At 39.8% G+C, this 9,958-nt stretch overlaps 1 long non-coding RNA gene across 1 annotated transcript; it reads right to left on the reverse strand.

Annotated features, from left to right (window-relative positions):
• Nucleotides 1-2,832: 2,832 nt before the first annotated feature.
• Nucleotides 2,833-9,286, reverse strand: LOC124109188 (uncharacterized). The gene is made up of 2 exons (XR_006856886.2): nucleotides 8,942-9,286; nucleotides 2,833-3,103 (listed from the first exon to the last, which is right to left on the reverse strand). It is a non-coding gene; the product is annotated as an uncharacterized LOC124109188 (long non-coding RNA).
• Between the last annotated feature and the right edge of the window lie 672 nt (nucleotides 9,287-9,958).

A 9,958-nucleotide genomic window follows, 5' to 3' on the forward strand; every position in this document is an offset into this window, starting at 1 on the left:
AGCTCCAGAGGCTGAAGTAAGAGGATCATAAGTTTGAGGCCAGCCTCTGTAGCTTAGCGGGGCTCTAAACAACTAAGTGAGACCCTGTCTCAAAATAAAAACATAAAAAGAGCTGGGGATGCAGCTCAGTAGTAAACCACCCCTGGGTTCAATTCCCAGTACAAAAAAAAAAATGCAGCAGGAAGGTAAGCAAATCTAAGATGGTACTTAAACTGGGTCTATTATATCCATTTTCCCTGATTTATTTCTTCAAAGTATTTTCCATTTTTCTAAAACTAAATGCTTAAACATATTTATTTTCTTCTTGCCTATTGTCTCTAAACTATGTAAGTTTCATGAAGGCAGGAATCAAATCTTCATCTCCTTATAGTTCCAATGCCTAGAACAGTCCCTGACATGTACTAGGGAGATTTTTAAAAAATTTTTATCGAAGGAAAAATTAATAATTTATTGACCTCCTATTGCTATAAATCCAGATCTACTTAAGCCTTTTCCTGCCAGTTTTATCTTAGTGATTTGGATGTGAGATTTTGACTTCCAACTAGCATTAGAGAGACATGAAAGACTATCCCTGTTATCCCAACAACTATAAATCAGAAAAGCCACAAAACCAGAGTTTCAAAGTACTGAGAATGCAAAGAATGAAAAGAGAATTAAATGTAAAGAAATGAAAATCCTTCCCGAGGAAAGAGTCACAGCTGCTTCTATCCTGAAGGAGCAGTCGGAAGAGGAGGAATCCTCCAAAATTTGGCTGGAGGAAACCAGCCAAATTTCAATAACTGTGTATAGATTAGCATGACAAATTAGCATGCCAGAAACCCCTGCAATAGACCAAATCTCTTCCACCTACCAGATGTTTACCTTCATCAAGTGCATGGGGGTGGTATGCCTAAGGAAGAAGCAGGAAAGCATTACTGAGAATCATCCAGATGGGGACCAGGCCTTGCTCAAGTGAAGGCAAAGGCCTGCTGAAGACATGTACAGCAGGAGAGGTGAGAAGAACCTCTTTGTGCACCACAGGACCACTAAGGGTCAGGCAACAGCAACCAAAGACTGGGGTTGAGATACAAGAGCTAAGAGATTCCTGCCAGTTCCTTTATCATCCCTCTGAAGTCTCAGGGCAGAGTTTTAGAGCCAAGAGAAATTTCCCAAGGTGTGGAAAGGGGGCAGGAGATCAGAGAACAAAATGAACTAACCTGCTCTCCAGAAAATAACCACCAGGCTAGAAAGTAGAGGGATATTTCAAGATTTCAGGGTATCCGGAGACTGACCCCACTGAAGGTAAAATCCACCCTCATAAACCCTAAAGGTAACAGTGAACTGAATCTAATGAAAACTTGGGCAACACTCAAACCGGAATCAACTGTGAAGTAGATTAATTCAACATGTTAGAAGAAGGGATGTGCCTTTTTCTGGTGTTGATATCATTTATTTTATCATCTACTAAACTTTATACAAAATGTAAAGTACACCATAAAAAATGAGACATATGAAGAAGCTAGATATAATGTGACCCATGGTCAAGAGAGAGAACTATTACTACAAAGCAGACTCAAATTTGAACCAACATAAACTGAAGTATACAGTGAAGATGACCAAGGCATATAAACACAAGCAGAATTTCAGCAGAGAAGAAAATTATAAAAACTATAAAATGGAAATGAGAAATATGTGATGCCACAGTCTGGCTGGGCACAAATTATGAGCCACTGAAGCAGGAACAAACTTTATTTCTTGCTGCAGTCTGGCTGGGCACAAAATCACGAGCCACCACACACCTTGTAGATTCAAACAGCAACTCTTTATTCTCGAACTGTCACCGGCACTTTACACACACGTTCTGGGCAAATCGACGTTCTGGGCAAAATCCACGTTCTCCACCGAGCTCTGAATCCCAAATACTCTCTGAATCTTTCGAGAACTCAACGGGAACTCAAGGAGCAGGCGCTCTTGAGGCAGCAGGATACGCCCTATTCCCAGCAGGGTACACCTTAAACCTGGAACCGCCCTAAACCCAAGGAGCGGGATACTCCCTAATCCCAGCAGGATACAGCCTAAACCTGGATCCGCCCTGGTCCTTGAGCAAGGTCACCTTACATGCAATGTCACTGCAAATGACCTGGGTCATGCCATACGTCATACCTACTTTGCAATGGCTCTCAGCAATTTCTGAACTCCACCAGCACACTCCACACATGCTCCCTGGGAACTCTCCTGAACACCACGCGACTCCTCCAGGAACCACCAACCGGAAATCCCTCCTCCAGCACTTCCCCAACCAATGCGAACTCTTCAGGAATCCCCGCGAGAGCTCAACCGGAACTCAATGGGAACTCTGCGAGAACTCAAAAGTCATCATCTTAATGGCTCACTGGTGGCACCTCTCAACCACTACTTCTGGCAAAAATGCCATGCGTCATCCCGACTTGGCTGTGGCCCTCAACATCTCCCCCTCTCTGTTTAAACAACAAGCAATGTGGCTTACGGACCGTGCCTGTTAGGTTGTCCAATACTACATATGGTCCTTACCCGTCATCCAATAAGCTGACCTCAAGGCGTCAGCCTCCTGTCTTAGGTTGGTACCACTGCAATTGGATCTTACCTGTCACTGACTACCGGTACAGCATACAGCCATACTTGTGGATAGGCCTATGCACCAGTGGGGGGGTGAGGTTCTTTGCCTCACCTCTGTTGGCCCCCAAATTTTATACCATCACTAGCAGAAGGGAGGAGGATACAGAAATGCCACAACACCAAGCCAATTGACGGCTCCTTTGGAAAAATTGTACCACCAGTGACACCATCAGCAAAGATACGCCAGCACTACCACAATTCGCTGCACCAACAGATAGTTTACAATGCATACAAGTGATACATAGTCCAGGCAAGTTCTGCAAGCAGTTCAAAGCAGAGGAATCCATCAATATGTTCATTTCCTCCCAAAGTAAATCGACTACTTGATTGAGCATCACTTGTTGAGTTATTATTCATTGATGCATCAGTTTATACAGTTTACTGTGATAGCTATCGAAGAAGCTGTAGTTTGGTTTTATCTTTGTCTTCACCGGCACTGGGATGAAGATAGGAATTCTGGCAATGATGGCTAAAAAAAAAAAAATATGTAACATTCCAACAGGTACTAAGAAAAGAATTTTCTGAACAATTTACATTATCCTGAACAGAATTATTAAATATAATGAAAAGGAAAGGTGAAAGTAAACAAACAGATCTGTTAACCTTTTTTGTTCACATTTTAAAACAGTCCTCAACATCTGTTTACCCAATTTAAATTAAACCATTTAAATCACATGAATAATAAAAATATTTGGATCCATTTTTTCATGAGCACTCCTCATATATGATATATGACATATGCACATACAGACATACAACACAAAACAGAAGTGTGTATACATAACACAATACATACAACACATATCATAATAGTAAAGGCCTTGTAGCTTTTCACAGGTGAAATCTCCATTGCAATGTTTAAAAACTCCACAGTCAAAAAGTAGAACTGATCAGAAAAACATTAACCTAGGTCTGTATGAGCTCAAAAAATAAAATAGAACTTCATGATGTGGGAAAAGGCAATAATAAAACATATATTGAAAAAGACATCCTGGTTACCACCTGGGTTTGACTCTTTTTTTGAATATCCCATCCTTTTTTCTGTAACTTGCATAATGGGTCTGAAGGTATTCCCACTAGCAAGCCCCAATGTTTTTTACATTTGAAATAGGCTTTAATGGTGTTCATTATTCATTAGCCTCCAGGTGTGGGAGAATCACTGTCGCAAATGTAAGAATAGCCAAGCTGGAGCTCTGGATATCAGCTGTTAAGGATTTGAGTCAAATCATCTTCTTTTTGGTCTGTAGAAATCACTTTGGTTAGTCTCTCTGGAATCCAAATCAACTGCTCTTATCCCTGTGGAAACACACAAACAGAACCCAGACTCCAGACAATCACTGGGTCAGGACCTTTCCATTGTCCTGTTAGAATATCCTTCCAAAGTACCTTAGGCTTATGTACATTTTTTGGATACATATGCCTTTCCACAGCACTAAGCCCTGATGAATCCAAATTTTAAAAGTTTAGAGTAAAAAGGGTTATTTTAAGTTTTTCTTTGGGGGATATATACCCTTTTCCAATTCCCTCTTTTTGCTTTAATAAGTACATTTTAATAGTTTGATGAGCTCTTTCAACTATGCCTCGTTCCTGTGGATTGTATGGAATTCCTGTTAGGTGAGTAATGCCAAATGATGAGCAAAATTGTTTAAAAGAGGTAGAAGTATAACCAGGACCACTATCTGTTTTTAACTGTTTTGGAACGCCCACAGTGGCAAAATTTTGTAAGCAATGAGCTATAATATCTTTAGTTTTTTCTCCAGCATGAAGGGAGCCCATCAAAAATCCAGAAGAAGTATCAGCTGTAACATGCAAATATTTTAATTTTCCAAATTCTGGCAAGTGTGTGACGTCCATCTGCCAAATATGGTTAGGTATCAGTCCTCTAGGATTGACTCCAAGATTAACTTGTGGTAAAAAGGTCACACAATTTTGACATTGTTTTATTATTTGTCTAGCTTGTTCCTTAGTTATTTTAAAATGCTTTTGTAAAGTATTAGCATTGACATGGAACCTTTTATGAAAATTTGTAGCTTCTTCTAGTGTAGAGAAAATATGTATGTCATGTGTAGACTTATCTGCTAAATCATTGCCCAAACTAAGGGCTCCAGGCAATCCTGTATGTACTCTGGTATGTCCTATAGAGAATGGATCTTTTCTGTCCCAGATTAGACTTTTTATAGTGGAAAACAAAGAGAAAACAGTAGAGGAAGGAGAAATCCTACTAGCATCTTCAAGGGATACTATAGCATTAACTATATACTATCAGAAAATAAATTAAATACAGAATCTTTAAACATCACAAAAGCTTGTAATACTGCATTAAGCTCTACCTTTTGACTGATTGTTTGGGTACTAAAAATGTAAAAGTTTGATCAGGGGTAACTACTGCTGCTGTACCATTATTTGACCCATCAGTGAATATATTTGGAGCATTCATGATAGGTGTTTTTCATGTCATTTTTTGGGAAAACTACAGGATGCGAAGACCAAAAAGACAATAAAGGATTAGATGGTAAGTGATTATCAAATGAAACATTAGATTTACACATGATTATTGTACAAGTATTTAACTCATTAGCTAACTCATCAATTTGATCCATAGTATATGGAGTAATAATTTTATTGGGAGAAATTCCAAACACTCCCTTCGCTGCTTTTATTCCTTTGAGTATTAATTGTCCTACAGCCTCAGGATACCTAGTAAGAATAGTATTAGGAGAATAAGATAAATGTATCCACAATAATGGACCTTCTTGCCAAAATACTCCTGTAGGAATATTTTTTGTTGGTGTTACAATAAATAATAAAGGCAAACTCATATCAATTCTATCCAAATGCATATTTTCCATATATGTTTCAATAATTTTTAAGGCCTTTCTTGCTTCAGGAGTCAACATGCGGGGTGAATTTGGATCTGATGGACCTTTTAGGATATCAAATAAAGGTCAAAACTCTCCTGTTGGTATGCCTAGATAAAGCTTCATCCAATTTATGGCTCCTAATAACTTTTGAAAGTCGTTAAGTGATTTGAGTTGATCTACTCGTATTTGAATTTTTTGTTGGACGGCCCATGGTTGAGGATAATAGAACTCCTAAATAATTAATTGGAAAATTTAATTGTACTTTATCTATTGCTATCTCTAGATAACAATTTTTTAATAAGTTTGTAAGTGTGGCATAACATTCTAGCAATGTGTTTTTAGCTTTGTGTGCTAATAATACATCATCCATATAGTGAAATATTTGTAGTTCAGGATTTTGATTTCTAAGTGGCTGGATTGCTTTGTTAACATAAATTTGACACATAGTTGGGCTGTTAGACATCCCTTGAGGGAGTACTTTCCATTCATATCTCTGATCAGGACCTTCATGATTCAGTGCAGGGATAGTAAATGCCAAACTTGGACTATCCTCAGGATGAATTGGAATTGAAAAAAAAACAATCTTTAATATCTATAGCTAAAACATACCAGGTTTTTGGCAAAGCAGACAATTGAGGAATCCCCGATTGAGCAGGTCCTATAATAAACATCTCATTATTAATGGCTCTTAAATCTTGCAATAATCTCCATTTACCAGATTTCTTTTTAATGACAAAAATGAGAGTATTATGGGGAGATATGGAAGGGTGTATATGTCCCTGCGCTAATTGTTGTTTGACCAGGTCATGGGCTGCTTGTATCTTTTCTTTAGTCAGGGGCCACTGAGGAACCCATACTGGTCTTTCTGATTTCCAAGTAATTTTTATTGTCTCAGTGACCCCTTCTGAAAACCCAATCCATGTCTATTTATTCCTTGATCTATTTGAATTGGTGCTGCTATACCTTGTTCTTATTCTCCTAATCTTTTTTCTTTCCTAAAACCTTGTCTAGCCCTAATAGTGGGTGCATTTGGATTGATGTTATTTGTTAATGTCAAACATAATTGATCTAGGACATCTCGTCCCCATAAATTTATAGGAAGATGATCCGATACATATGGCTGTATAGTTCCTTCACATCCTTCAGGATCCTTCCAATATAATACCATTGCACTTCTATGGGGATTAGTCGCCACTCCTAGGCCTCGAAGCGTTTGAGTGGCTTGTTGTAACTGCCAATGTTTTGGCCATTCTTGACGAGAGATGATGCTAAGGTCTGCACCTGTATCCAGTAGCATATTAAATTCATGTCCTTGAATATTTAGTTTTAGCATGGGGCGAGAATCTAAATTTAAAGACAGCATAGCCCAATCTACACCTGTGGAGCCTAATCTCCTGGAACCTCTTTCTATAGTACTACTGGAAAATTTTATCATGTAGGCTGGGTATTATTAATAACTGTGCTATTCTATCTCCTGGTGTAATTACTGATATACCCTTTGGAGAACTAGCTATAATTTTTATTTCACCTTCATAATTGGGATCAATTACCCCAGGACTTATCATAAGTCCTTTTAGAGTAGAAGAACTGTGTCCCAATAATAAGCCTACTGTTCCTTGGGGAAGAGGTCCTTTTACTCTTGTGGGAATGATTTGAACTCCCATCTCTGGAGTTAGTACTGCTCTGGCGGAGGTGCAGATGTCCAACCCTGCACTCCCTCTGGTTCGTCTGATGAGAGATCTGATGGATAATGTGTCCTGGGCACTACCCTGATGGTGTTGCTGGGTTCCTCCATGGTGTTGCTGGGTTCCTCCAGTGCCCCATATATTTGTGGTCGTGGGCCCCAGAGCATTGGGCCCCCCTATCCGTTTTTTGGCAATGGAGCCCGATGCTTTTCTCCACAATATCGTGGGTAAACACCTGGTCCTTTTCCGTTTTTTGGTAACGGAGTACCCTCTATGGTGGTTTGAGAATGGCATTCATTAGCCCAATGTCTCCCTCTATGGCATCATGGGCAAATATCCGGTATTCTCCTCCTTTGATACCTAGTTTTGTTAAACCCTCCTCCTATGGGGCAATTCCTTTTAAAATGTCCTGTTTGCTCACAATTGTAGCATGTTTTTGGCCTGGCATCTAAAGCCTGTTGTACTGCAGCTGCCAAGACTTGCCCTTGTTCATTAATGTCTCTACATAATTTAATATATGTGTTTAAATCTTCATGTTTTCATGGTCTAAGGACCTCTCTGCACCAACGATTTGCTTGCTCATAAGCTAGTTGTTTTATTAATGGCATTGCTTGTTCTGTATCCTCAAAAACTCTGGTAGCTGTTTGAATAAACCTATCTACAAATTCAGCGTAAGTTTCATTAGCTCCTTGTATTACCTTAGATAAATTGACCTTGTAAATCTCCATGTCCTTGTAAAGTCTTCCATGCCCTAACTGCGTCTCCAGCAATTTGTGCATATATAGCAGGATCATATGCAATTTGTTGCAGCTGACCCTCATAAGGTCCTTTTCCTAACAACATATCTAGATTTCTCTGAGGATAACCAGCTGCTGCATTTTGCCTAGCCGTCTCCGTGCAAAATTCCTCATTGGCAACCTTCCATAACAGGTATTGTCTTCCATTTAGCACAGCTTTACACATACTAGCTCAGTCTGCTGCCGTAATGTCCAAGTTGGTAATGGATTCGACCATGCTTACAGTGAAGGGTGCTTGGGGACCATAGGTTGTTACAGCCTCCTTTAACTGCTTCACTGTTTTGAAATTTAAAGCACGGTGAATTCTCTGCCCTCCTGCCTGCTCAAGTACAGGGCATGCTAATCTTTGAGGTCCTATCTCAGGATCCCATCTATCAACTATGGGGGTCGGGGGCCCCATAGGATATGTTGTCTCTATAGGTGGAGCTGTTGGTTGGACCCTTAGCCCTCTGGTGATAGAAAAGTGTTAGTAGCAGCCTCCTGTTGTAACTTTTTCCCTGATAGTTCTTCCTCCTTTAAATTTTCTTCCTCTGTCTGACTAGCTCGAGAGACCTTCTCTTTTACTTGATCTAAAATGTCTTTCTCCATGGTCTGAACCTCTAACAATTTACTTAACACTCTTTCGGTTTGTTTTTTACTAATTTCTAATCTACTATAAAGATAACGCGACCCAACAAGATAACACAAAACAAAACCAAAACAGAATGAAACAAAAACAGAACAAAAAATCGTTGTATCAATTTTCCTATTTTCTTGAAATGTATTTTCGTGGTCTATCTCTATCTCTTCCTCAGGGCCGAACAACTTTAAACCTTGAGCCAACCATTTTTCCCAGTTTGCCTGAGAAAGTTCTAGGGATAGGCAGCTTGAAACAAAAACAAAACAAATCAAAACAAGAACACATTGTTTTTTGAAATGGTCACCCATTTCTCGCCTTCCCTCAGGGGCATGCAATTTCACTTACCTCCGAGCTTCAGGTGTTCCCTGCATGGGTCGCCAAATGTGCAGTCTGGCTGGGCACAAATCACAAGCCACTGAAGCAGGAACAAACTTTATTTCAGAACTCCACCAGCACACTCCATACACGCTCCCCAGGAACTCTCCCAAATGCCACACGGCTCCTCCAGGAACCACCAACCGGAAATCCCTCCTCCAGCACTTCCCCAACCAATGCGAACTCTTCAGGAATCCCCACGAGAGCTCAACCAGAACTTAATCGGAACTCTGTGAGAACTCAAAAGTCATCATTTTAATGGCTCACTGGTGTCACCTCTCAACCACTTCTTCTGGCAAAAATGCCATGTGTCATCCCGACTCAGCTGTGGCCCTCAACAATGTGATCACAAATTCTCTCCATGGGTTCAGCCAGCTGGACAGGACAAGAAAGTGAACCGTGAACTTGGGGTTTCCACACTGGCTCTTTCCTACATCCAGAATGTTCCTCCCCACCACACCATGTGACTCACTCACTGCCTTGAGTTCTTAGCTCTTGTGTCATTGTCACATGGAAATGTATCTCCCAGACCCATGACAGATTTACTCCATAACATCTATTATGTTCAAGGTGTGTCTACAGATATATGCACACATGTACTCCCATATGTATTTATGTTCTTAGATATAATTATGTTGAAATTTATAAATGTCTCTCCCTGTTAGAATGTAAGCCCCATGTGTAAGAGATTTCATATTGTTTAATGCTCTAACCCTAGTATCTGCCTTTTATACTGAGAATGCAGTAGCTGCTGGGTTGATACTTATTGAATGGTTGAAATAAGGAATATATGAATGAAGCCTGGGAGCTTCTCTATTTATAGTATCATGTGCCCGAAGAGTAGAAGAAAAACTATGAAGTCATACCTCCTCAGTTTGTGGTGGTATAAATTTAAAAGCCAGTAAGAACAATTTTCTAAGTAGAGGCTCAAATGATCAATTCTGTGTAACAGGGTTAATTCTGGTGGCCGAGGAGTGCAATGGAATT

Source organism: Marmota monax, unplaced genomic scaffold (assembly GCF_021218885.2).
Source record: "Marmota monax isolate L192 unplaced genomic scaffold, Marmota_monax_Labrador192_F-V1.1 WCK01_AAM20220418_F8-fsc00152, whole genome shotgun sequence".
In the NCBI taxonomy this organism is placed as follows: domain Eukaryota; kingdom Metazoa; phylum Chordata; class Mammalia; order Rodentia; family Sciuridae; genus Marmota; species Marmota monax.